The 11,222-nt window shown below is 40.0% G+C and overlaps 1 pseudogene; it reads left to right on the plus strand.

Moving 5' to 3' along the window:
- The first annotated feature begins 978 nt into the window (after positions 1–978).
- Positions 979–10,238, plus strand: LOC128052907 (MAD2L1-binding protein-like; annotated as a pseudogene).
- The last annotated feature ends 984 nt before the right edge of the window (positions 10,239–11,222 follow it).

Genomic DNA, 11,222 nt, shown 5'->3' on the forward strand with positions numbered 1-11,222 from the left:
AATATTTGCACCTTTCTTTGTGTTATGAAAGAAAATTTCAAGGAAAGCTAGAGAGAAAGATGTTTGGCATGCCAAATTACCTTGCATGTTTGTTAAAAACAAAAACATGTTTTGAAGATAAAACAGATCTGAACATGTATTTGTTGATTTTTCAAAATAAAATTAGGTTTAATTTTATAAATAAAATATCCACCTCCAGATTTGCTTTTCCCTATTGCACTCAATATCTAGATACTTACATCCATACTTCTAGGCAAACATCATTTCTTACTAATCCAAGGTGGCAACTGATCTTAAGATGGTAAGGTAAGACTACATTTATCAAGAGTCTTCTACATGGCAGACATGTTTTATATGTTCAAATAGGTATTAAGGTCTCCCAGTTACAGATAAGGAACCTAGAACTTAGAAAAAGTACATTTCTTGTTTAAGGTCCTTTAACTACTTGTGGCAAAGCCAGGAAACAAATCTAGGTCAGGACCATACTGAGCCCTGAAATATTTGCCACGTAGAAGCCCATGGGAGGACAGTGTGAGCAAATGAAAGTTAATTGGCTGAGGGTCCCTGACATGCTAGAAAGCAGAATGTCATCAATAAAAGGGGTGAGGGGCTGAGGATATAGCCAAGATCAGAAGAACAACAAGCCCAGATCTCAGCTCTGCTTCTACTGCTTATGCAGCGCTGTGTTTGCCATTTCTATGTTGTCCAAGCCCATGGGCCTGTTTTAAAAGAACGTTTTCCCTTTTAAATATTTCACAGAGGATTCTCAGTTAAGCATAAACTTGGATGCATTCCCAGTTCACAATGATTCAACCCCTTATATACATGGACCCCTGCTAAGTACTCTTGGAATTTAATCACTGACCTTCTTAAATGCATTGACCTTCTTAAAATCCTCCTTCTAAAAATAAGAATTAAAATAAATGTGAATAGACACAGTAAAGCTTAATAAAGGATATTGCGAAGCACTGCCCCAGGATGTCACTTCAAAGGTAAGCATTTCCTCTGAGCAATCAAAATAATAAATGCAGGGTCCAAAAGATATAATCGACCGTAGTCTGAAAAAAAAACTATTTGCATGCAGAAGGAAGAAAGCTCTACCTGCTCTTCTCTGTCAAGTTTGCAGACTAGGCAGAGATGCTCTTTACCTTGACCATAGTTAGCCTAAATAAGCAATACTTTCTATATGTTTTCCTTTGCTTCTATAATGTGTATATTTCAATGGTATGTACAGAACTTAAAAAAAAACAAAAAGCTAAGAGTTTCATGGTTCCAGTGGGCTTGCATTTGTCAGTCACTGAACTAGGAATCATAAAATATTCCTTCATTGGTATTGGCCAAGTCAACAATTGTTTCTGCCTACTTGTGCAACAACAAACATAAAAGGCCAAGAAATCAGGCAGTTTTAACGTTGAGATAGCACTGGTTGGTCTTTATTAACAAGTCATGCATGCAAAAAGAAAAAAAAATCTCTATTCTACATTCTCTACTTCTTTCTTGTTCTATCAGATACTAATATATCTGGATCTTCTCACTATTCAAGCATGTGCCCCTGAAAGGCAGGAAATTTGTCCTTATTTCTCATTTTTCTGGCCGCCTCAGTTTTCTAGCCCAATGCCCAGTACAGAGCTAAACAGATACACGTAGTACGGAACATAACATAGTTCCCCATACCCTGTGTCCACACAGAAACAAGGAAGTGTAGTATTTGTGTTGAGTCACCTTAGGACATACAACTTCTATTTACCAAAGGGTAAATTTTTCATTTACCCATTCATTCAACAAATGTATTAAAAGTCAACCATGTGTTGATGGGTAGATAGAGGAATGGAGAGATGGATAAACACATGATGAAGAAAGTACATAGAAACTAGGGGTTAGGTATTCAGGTGTTCATTATAAAGTTCTCTATAGTATATGCTTGAAATTTTTTTATTTCAAAAATGCTGTGTGAAAAGTCCATCATGTCCATTATTGCAATTGCCACTAGGAACCAAAGATGAACAAGACAGAAATATCCCTGAATTAATGAATCATACAATCTGGGCAAAATGATATAATAAAAAATAAGCAAATGAACTATTTTCAAATTATTGTAAAGTCTTTTGAAAGAAACAGCAGAGTGCTGGAGAGAAAACAAGAGGATAGAAGAGAGGGGACTGCATTAGAGGAATTCAAACTTCTCTCAGGGCAAGTCTTTCAGCAGGTGAGCAATGTGGGGTGGGAGGTCATTTACACTCTAAGATGAGGACACTGGCTGTTGCATGTGAGAAGATGGAATGAGTCTGAGCAGGTGGAGCCAACACAGATGAGAGCCAGACTAAAATGGTGGCATCAGAGACAGAGACACAGTGTAATGTGATGTAATTTTTGGAGCTATAAAAGTCAACAAATAATAACATCAACATATCTTGCTTATGGGTTGGAGCAAAGGAGCAATTTCATTAAATACATAAAGCATTTTTTAAAATCATCTAAAGGAAACTTCCTCCTCATTTTGGGAAAGTTATTTGCCAAGCGATTAGCTGCCCTAAAGAAATGTCTTTTTGAGAGGTCCAAGGAAACAAATTTCATATATTTTCTGCCGGGGTCCAGCCCCGGTAGACCCACGGTAATTCGAGGCGGGGATGGAGTCAGCAAGGAAAAACTTATTTATTTAGAAATATAAAGAGATATTAGGAAGGAATAGTATAGTAGGAAAATTAGTGGAGAAAAGAGGCTGAATAACTTGGTTTACGTGGAAAACCAATAAAATTCCAAGACAAGGAACTTGCACCATCTACATAGGCCACCGGCGCCCGCTTGAATAGCAGAGGGTGCCCTGCCTTGGGCTCCCTCTCACGTGGGTCTTAGAAACCAGGGCAAATAAGTAGACATGGTGAGCCTCCATGCTCCAGATGGGAATTCAGCCAGAAAAGGGAGAAAAGAACAACATGGGGGAGCCAAGCATTGGTGCCAGACCCACAACTTTATTTTCAAAAGTAGCTTATATATCCCAAGTTGTACATAAAGAAATAATGGAATATGCAGAGTTTTGCAGGGGCAGCAGTCCTGACCCTTACTGAGACCAGGCTTTCCTCTTGCATACCTTCCCGTATACAAAAGGTCCCAGGTGGTTTTACATCATCTTCTGGCCAAGGGGCCTGTTAACATTTTGATGGCTATTTTCCTAGATAAATGTCTATCAACCAGAAAACTCTTTTTCCCTTGAAGTGTTTTTTTCTTTAATCTGCATCACCCTCAAAGTACTAAATAAAGTTACATTCTTGTAGAACAAAGGTGCAGTGGGTTATAACAAAGAAAGTACTTAACTCAAAGATCTAATGTTGCTAATACCAGGTCTACTACCTGTTTTTTCTACATGCCAAATATATCTACAAATAAAAGATATGAAAACTTGGCAATAAGTATTGGCTCAACAAATGAAACCCTTAATCAGTCCTATTCTAATGATTTTTGACTCCTCAGAAGCCCCTACATTCCTAGGATGTTGTAAGCATCCTGTGCCTCTCATGGTTGGGAGGCTGTGAATAATCACATGTGGCTAGATGAGCCTGTCAGGCAAGCTACAGAACTTTCAGAGGAGTTTGTAAGTTGAAACACTCTTGTCACGCCCAGGAATGTATTAACTGGAGCTCTAAGTTAACTCCTTCTCAGAGAGAGGTGGTGGGAGACAGCCCCCCATAAAGTCAGAGGTGTAGGTGACAGCATAAAGCAGTAAAGTAGGCAGACTCTGGTTTTGGGGGTAGATGCTCGGGAACAGGGGGTCTCCTGAGGCTCAATCCTGCCTTTGCGTATGCCGAGCCTCCTTCCTCATGACCTTTGCTACAGGCAGAGTTGCTCACGCTGGCTCCCGACATTTTCGCCTCCTTTTTCTAGCATTTGAAGCTTCACTGTATCTCATCAAGAGTCCTTACACTTCTGATTGAAAGGAAAGACTACAATTTTCCACCATGAAATAGAATGTTATTCTCTAGGTACATTGCATCATCGAAGTTGACTAACCGAAACACCAGTAGCATCACCATTCCTGCAGATTAAATTAAACCAACACTAAATTCTAGAGCTTGAAAAGGCTTTAAGAGCAGACTTCAGGGTTTGGGTTCTCTTTGATTCATTCTTGAATTATTATGTTGATAATAATGAATGTGATTGTATTGAGGAGATTTAATGGTGGGGTTAGCAAGGAAGAGAGGACCAATTTTTTATTTCAATTATTTTCTTGGAGACTATAAGGAAAGAGAAGGCAAAAGGAGTTCCAAAATAAAATTACAGTTGCTTTTACTGTAAGGCCAAAGTCTATTTTTATAGCAATGATGATGTATTCCATTGATAATATTCATACTCCTAATCGTTTCCGTATGAAATTTAAAATTCAAATTGCTCCTTTTTATTGTTGAATTTCTACTTCTAACAGAGGTAACACTTAACCCAGATGTCTGATTGTGGGGCAGAGGGAGACTGCAAAATGGAGGCGAGAGACCCCTATGCCCCACCTTCCATCCTCTGCTGGCACAGCCATCCCCACACACAGCAGGTGAGTTCCTTGGGTGGCACCATCTACATCACTAGGGAAGCACTGATTGGAGAGAGGCTCATGTCACTCAGCATGGATTGCCACTCAGTGATGACACTGGACTGGAGAAAGGGAAGAGGAGAGAAAATGTGGGAGAGTAGTGAAGAGGGAAAAGGAAAAGGAAGAAGCATTATCCTTTTGTTTTCAGAGCTTACATGGGAAGGCCTCACTTCTTAAACAGCATATTAAAAAGCAGAGACATCACTTTGCCAACAAAGGTCCATTTAGTCAAAGCTATGGTTTTTCCAGCAGTCATGTATGGATGTGAGAGTTGGACTATAAAGAAAGCTGAGCACCAAAGAATTCATGCTTTCGAAGTGACAGCAAGGAGATCAAACTAGTCCAATACTAAAGGAAACCAACCCTGAATAATCATTGGAAGTACTGATGCTGAAACTGAAGCTCCAATACTTTGGCCACCTGATGCGAAGAGCTGGCTCATTGGAAAGCACCTTGATGCTGGGAAAGATTGAGGGCAGGGGGGAAAGGGGGTGACAGAGAATGAGATGGCTGGATGGCATCACTGATCCAATGGACATGAGTTTGAGCAAACTCCAAGAAATAGTGAAGGACAGGGAAGCCTGGCATGCTGCAGTTGATGGGGTCGCAAAGAGTCAGACATGACGTAGTGACTGAACAGCAATACTTCCAAGTAAATTGCAATGCTGCCTCTCTGTCCTTATCTCTCCAAGAACTACCCTAATCTTTTATTTTTTTCTAACATAAGTCATAACTAAATGCTTCACATCTGGTTCATATTAATATTTAAGTTTCTTTAGTTAAAATAACTCAATTTTACCCAATGTTAAAACCTGAATAATCAGGCAACTGATCTCTCCTTTATCCAGTGGGTCTTTGATCTTCCTTCTCTTATAGCCGGCTTATAAGGTTCTCTCTGCCTCACCTCATCTCCACCCCCAATCCATCACTATTTTTCAAGGTTAGCTCTTCATTAGAAAATCAGAGTGGAGTAAAGTGTCTCCAGTGACTTTTCCAATTGAAAAGTCTACAGTCTATGAAAGTCCAGCTTCAGCTTCCTGAAGCTTTGGTTATTGACAAGCGTCTGACCTCTCTCTGAAATCCTATGGCCTTCCTAACCCCAGCATTAACCATCATTGTTATGGAAATAATATAGTCTACAAATGAATAATTATACAAAATCCCAAAGAGCAATCAATCTGTCTTTTACCTGAGGCTGAGGTGAGAAAATCTATTCATTCAGTGCATAGTGGGTTTATGGGAGAGGCCTCTCTGGGGGCTTCAGCTCGCATTTCAGTAGCCACACCTAATCCATACCCCATCCTCCCAATCCCCCATAGCCCCTTAGTCCTTTTAACCTCCTCCTAGCCCTCACCCTGTCAAGTATTATATGTAGCCCCAGGAAGGTTTTACTGTCATTCACTGCAATCTCAGTTGTCACCACCAGGTGGGAGAAAAATGAGGAATCAGAGGTGAAGAAGTACAGCTCTAAGCAGAATTTAAAAAAAGAGGGAAGGGGGTTCATGCCCTGGTCTAGCCAATAGACAAAAGATCCAAAAAAATCAGCTGTTGAATATGATCTTCTGTTAGTTTATCTCTTGCACCTCATACAAAGGCAGTACCATCCTCCCCACCCAAGTTACATTTTCATGAACCATAGAAAGTACCTGGCTCCAAAGGAGGAGAGGGTAGAAGAAAAGTCCATTGCCCAAATATGCATATTTTGTGCCTCTCCTATGATATTTTCCACAAAATTATCCAGCTGTTATTTCTGGAGAGTAGGGACTATGCTTTTTTGCCCCATGTACTCTTGCAAAAGTTCATTAAGTGAATTTAATTGATGAATAAGTCATTTTTACGAATCCATGTTAGGAAGCATAGAGTCATGTTCCAGATATGATTTGTCATTATAAATTGTATTGAATGACTTATCTATAAGGAGAGTTTCCAAACTGTGAACAAGTAGGTGATGGTTTTGAGAAATTGTTCCCCATCCTTTGTATTTTCCTACCTGTTGCTCCTTCTCTCCGCTCCTACATTAATTCTCACAGCAATCCCTACACAAGAGTTGTTTAAAAGGAGGATCAAAAAGAAAAAAAGCTAATTGATTACATTTGCTCCCCAAGGACCACATCATTGCTTCATGTTTTAGGCTAAACATTAGAATCATCTGGGAGCTTTGAAAACCACCACCGCCTGGCCCCACCCAAAAAACTAATTCACAATCCCTAGAACAGGCCCCCAGCATGGGAGGGCTAAAAGTCCCCAGGTGAATCTAATATTCAGCAAAGATTGAGAACCACTTTACCAGGGTTTCAGTAATGCTAATTAAATCACTCACATTCAGCTTAGAGCCAGACACTCCACTTACTTTCTCCCATTTGCCAGGTTCCCTGAACATGTCTACGATATGGTCAAGTCTCTACTGTTGGTCTAGATTCACTCTTAACTGTAACAAACACCACTTCCCTACAGTTCTTTAGTAAAAGTACTTAACACTCCCATAAGGGCTTGAAGTGCTAAATCATTAAGAATATCACACTCTCTGCTGGATATTGTCCCATGTAATGATGTCTTCAATCATTTCATCATGCATCATTTAAAAGCTGTAAAATATCACAATTTATTCTTATAGGCACAAAGCTCTAAGTATCCTCAGTCTGCTGTTGATGAGCCTGGTGGAGCTTTTCAATTTGCAACCTGAGTACAAGATCATGTCACAATAATTTGGTTAAGCCAGACAGATAGTGCCATTAGCACTGCTGCAGAGCAAGCAAGGCTTATGAATTTCACTACAATGGTGTCAGGCATCTCCTGGATGAATGAGTGTGTCATGCTTTCTATTGTTTTTAATTATTTGCATCAACGTGTCTTTAATAAATATGTGATATTGTCAAAATCAGAAACAAACAGAGACCAGCCTGGAAAATTCCCTGAGCAGAAAAAATCAGTTCAATCATACAAGCAAAGCTTAATTTATTTTATTTTATAAGACCGACTTGACCTGGGTCATTTCTTGCTTATGCCTCTGAAAATCAAAAGCAAAACTTACTTACAACTGTTTCCCCAAGCAGATTATGCAGCAGTCACTAACCCAGTTCCCTAACATATAACAAAATTCTAATATTATAACCAATCATGGTGAAGAATAAAAAGGCACTGTCTTTCCAATGAATAATTTGTTTTTTAGCAATACACTTTAAGCCTTATTCCATGTTTTGATCTGAGGGCTCCTCGTATGTGAACCATCTTTGTGATGTGAGCACAATAAACTTTTACTGATTACCGGTTCAATGATTCATTGGTTTTACTTCTGTTACTGACGAACTTTTGACAACACAGCTACACAAATGCATATACACGTACATACACATGTATTTTATACATATGTATATTTAACCATTTATTAATAAAATTACATCAATGTACTTGGTGTCAGAAGCCATTCTAATTAGGAAGTAAGCTAACCAACTGATATGTTAGGAAAATAAACGCCATTAGCTATGATGGAATGACAAATATCAGCCAAAGAGTAGAGGAGTCCAAGTCCCAGCTCTCACTCTGGCTGGCTGTGCAACACTTGGGCAGGGCACTTCACTTCTTTAGACTCTAAGTCTCTCTGTGGTGAGACAAGGACTCACCAGGGAGTGCCGTATGTGGCTTCATCTTTTTGGTTCCTCCCATCTTTGGCAGGGAGATGCATTCTAAGGTTGCACCTTCTCACTGGAAAGAATACCATTATCAATATATCAGAATCTGTCATGAGCTCAGGAGTAGGGAAGCGGAGTGTAAGTTCCACTGGGCCAACTACCGAAGGATTACTTTCCCAGACCACTGCACTGAATAGAGACTAGTAGAAATAAAATGAAACCAACTATTTACATCACCTTAACCACTAGGTTTTATAGCCTTAGAAAAGTGTGTTCCTGAATCCTGGTAAAAAGTTGTCTTTATCCAACTCACTTATCCTTGAGCTCCGTCTCAAATTCTACCTCTTTTACTAGACCAACCACATGCCAGAATAATAATTGGCAATACTTCAGTAGCATTTACAATGTGTCAAGCAGTGCTGTAAGCATTTTGTACCTATAATTCATTAAATTCTCACAGCAACCCTCTTGGGTAGATACTATTTATTCCTATTCTACAGGTGGAGAAAGATGAGGCACAGGTTAAGTGATTTGCTCAAGATTACAGTCAGTGAGAAGGCTGAAGTGTGAACCAAGGCAGTCTGCTCTAAAGAAATGTGTTTAACCATTGGATGAAATGGTACCTTCTGAATATCCAGGTCAACCATCCCCTATACCATATTTTTTTTTTTTTTGCATTCTATCATTTTCTGATTGTGTGAGTACAGGAGATCTATTAGTATGGAAAGCACTCTGAGACTGAGACATAATTTTACAGAGGGTGAGCATACGTTCTGGTTTTCTTACTCTGTGTCTTTGGAAGGAGGTGGGGAAATTCAGAGAAGCCTTCCTACGTGAAGTGATGCCTGAGTCACTGAGTTATTTAGGGATAAATACCAATTAGTCATGTTAAAATTGGGAGTTAGGATCAGTTTGTTCTCTAATAAAAAGATTCTCCCTTGCCAATTGATCATATTGTTTGGACTCCAGAATACATCCTTTTGTAAATGAAGTTGACTATCCCTTCCCCAAATTCAGAGAAAACACTAAATTACCTGTAAAAAAAGCTCAGTCCTAGGGTAGTAACGTTACCCCCCAGAGCTGGAAGTGCAGACCCGGGAGAGGACGTGGTGAAGAAGAAATCTCTAGCCACTGCTGAGGAGAGCAGCAGGAAATGCTAATATGTCCTGGCAGAACTGGAGAGTGTCCTTGGACACGTAGAGGGTCTTTTTGCCTGAACGTTAGCACAAGTGCTGATGCTCCTTGGGGGCAATGCCCGAAGTTCCAAGGAGTTCTATTTTAATCAATAGAAATTGATTAAGGGCCAGATGAAGAACTCAGGCAGTGCTTTATTGGGACTCATGCTGCTTCAAAGGGAGACAAAATGAAGAACAGGTGCCCTTGCTCACACTCTCCAAGGAAGGCATGCTGGTTCCTTAAATGGGGGGAGGGGAGAGGCAGATAGGCGGGTCAGGCTAGAAGGGTGGCTTAAGGGGTCTGCTCACCCTCTTGGTAGCGCTGTGTGCAGGTATCATGGATAGGACCCTGCTTTTGCTCTCAGCACATCAGAAAGCTTAGTTGGTTTGTGGCATTTTGTGTTTGATTGTTCATAATTTGCCCCACCTGCCCATGAGCATAGTTATGTTTATGTTCTGTTTGCAGGAGATATGTGTTGAAGTACAAGTGCAAGCCCTCCATTAAAGAGTCCCAGGTCCCAGCCTGTCTCAGTCCTACCACCTTGACTTGTTCTGCTTGACCATCAATAGCATGGACCCAAGATGAAGCACAGCAGCTTGTTTTCGCCGACTCTTGTGAGCCATTTTCCTTGTGGATGCCTTCAGTGAGCTGCAGCAACTCTGCTCATGGGCACCATGATAACAGCACAGGGCAACTGTGACTGTGGAGATTGGTCTGGACCCAAGCTCAGCTAGAGAGTGCCCAGCCAGGGTCACAAATTCACCTTGTTCTGTAGATGACCCTCCATCCCAACCACAGCTTGGAAAGATTACATTTGGCTCCAGGCACTAGTGACACTAAAAGTCTCCCATGAGTGAATTGGAATGCTTCTTAATCATGAACACAATGGCTAAATTATCTTTCCTCTGGTGGCACCAAATGACTCATCTTTTGTTTGGAACTGGTTACTTCCTCGTGAGAGGAAGTTTCTGTCCTTCTGGTTGCCTGCCTGTCTCTCTTCCTCAGACTTCCTGGTGGGCTGATGGTATGGTTAGGGCTGTAATACTGTCATAGAACATCTTTTTGAATCAAAGACTAATTTTCCCAGAGAGTGTGGAGTTGAGTATTTCTATTCGAGGTAGGAAAGCAAACATGGACCCATAAATAGACACTCATATGCTCCTTTTCTCCTATTTTCTGTGGCTTTTCATAATTTTTACCAGGGACATAATGTGGGTATGACTCATGAACCTAAATATAATGCGAATGGATTCATAGTAACTTTTCCTGAAACTAAAAAAAATCAGTCCCATCATAATCATGGTAGCTTACTTTACATGTGTAAAGTTTTAAAAGGTCACTTCCAGGTGATGTCCTTGGGTTGTTAGAAAGGGAGGGAAAGATTTAATGAAACTCTTGATTCCAAAAAATTAGGAATTTTTTTGGCTTCAAAAAAAATTTGGAGCCAAACATTTCAGGACACAAGAGAGTGAGGGAAAGTTTCTTCTTACAGTCAAGACTTCAGACTCTCCAATAAATCAAAGGTAATGAGCTGGTAACTCCATGAGGATGTGAGGGAAAAGATGCTACATTTTGGTGAGTTTCAGACAAATAAAAATTGATTCTACTTATACTATGAGACCTAGTTTAGGGAGGATTGGGCTAATAGGAAAGCATGCTAATCAGAGATAGAATAAGAGGGAACCACATTGGACTTCATCTTTATTTCTGGTTTGGTGATCATGACTTTAACAGTTATATATTTTCAAATTTATTATAATAATGAGTAATTTTCAACCTGACCACAACAGTGCCTTATTCCATAGCCAAGCGGAGATACGAGCCTTGTAAGACACATTTAC

Source organism: Budorcas taxicolor, chromosome 1 (genome assembly GCF_023091745.1).
Source record: "Budorcas taxicolor isolate Tak-1 chromosome 1, Takin1.1, whole genome shotgun sequence".
Taxonomy (NCBI): Eukaryota; Metazoa; Chordata; class Mammalia; order Artiodactyla; family Bovidae; genus Budorcas; species Budorcas taxicolor.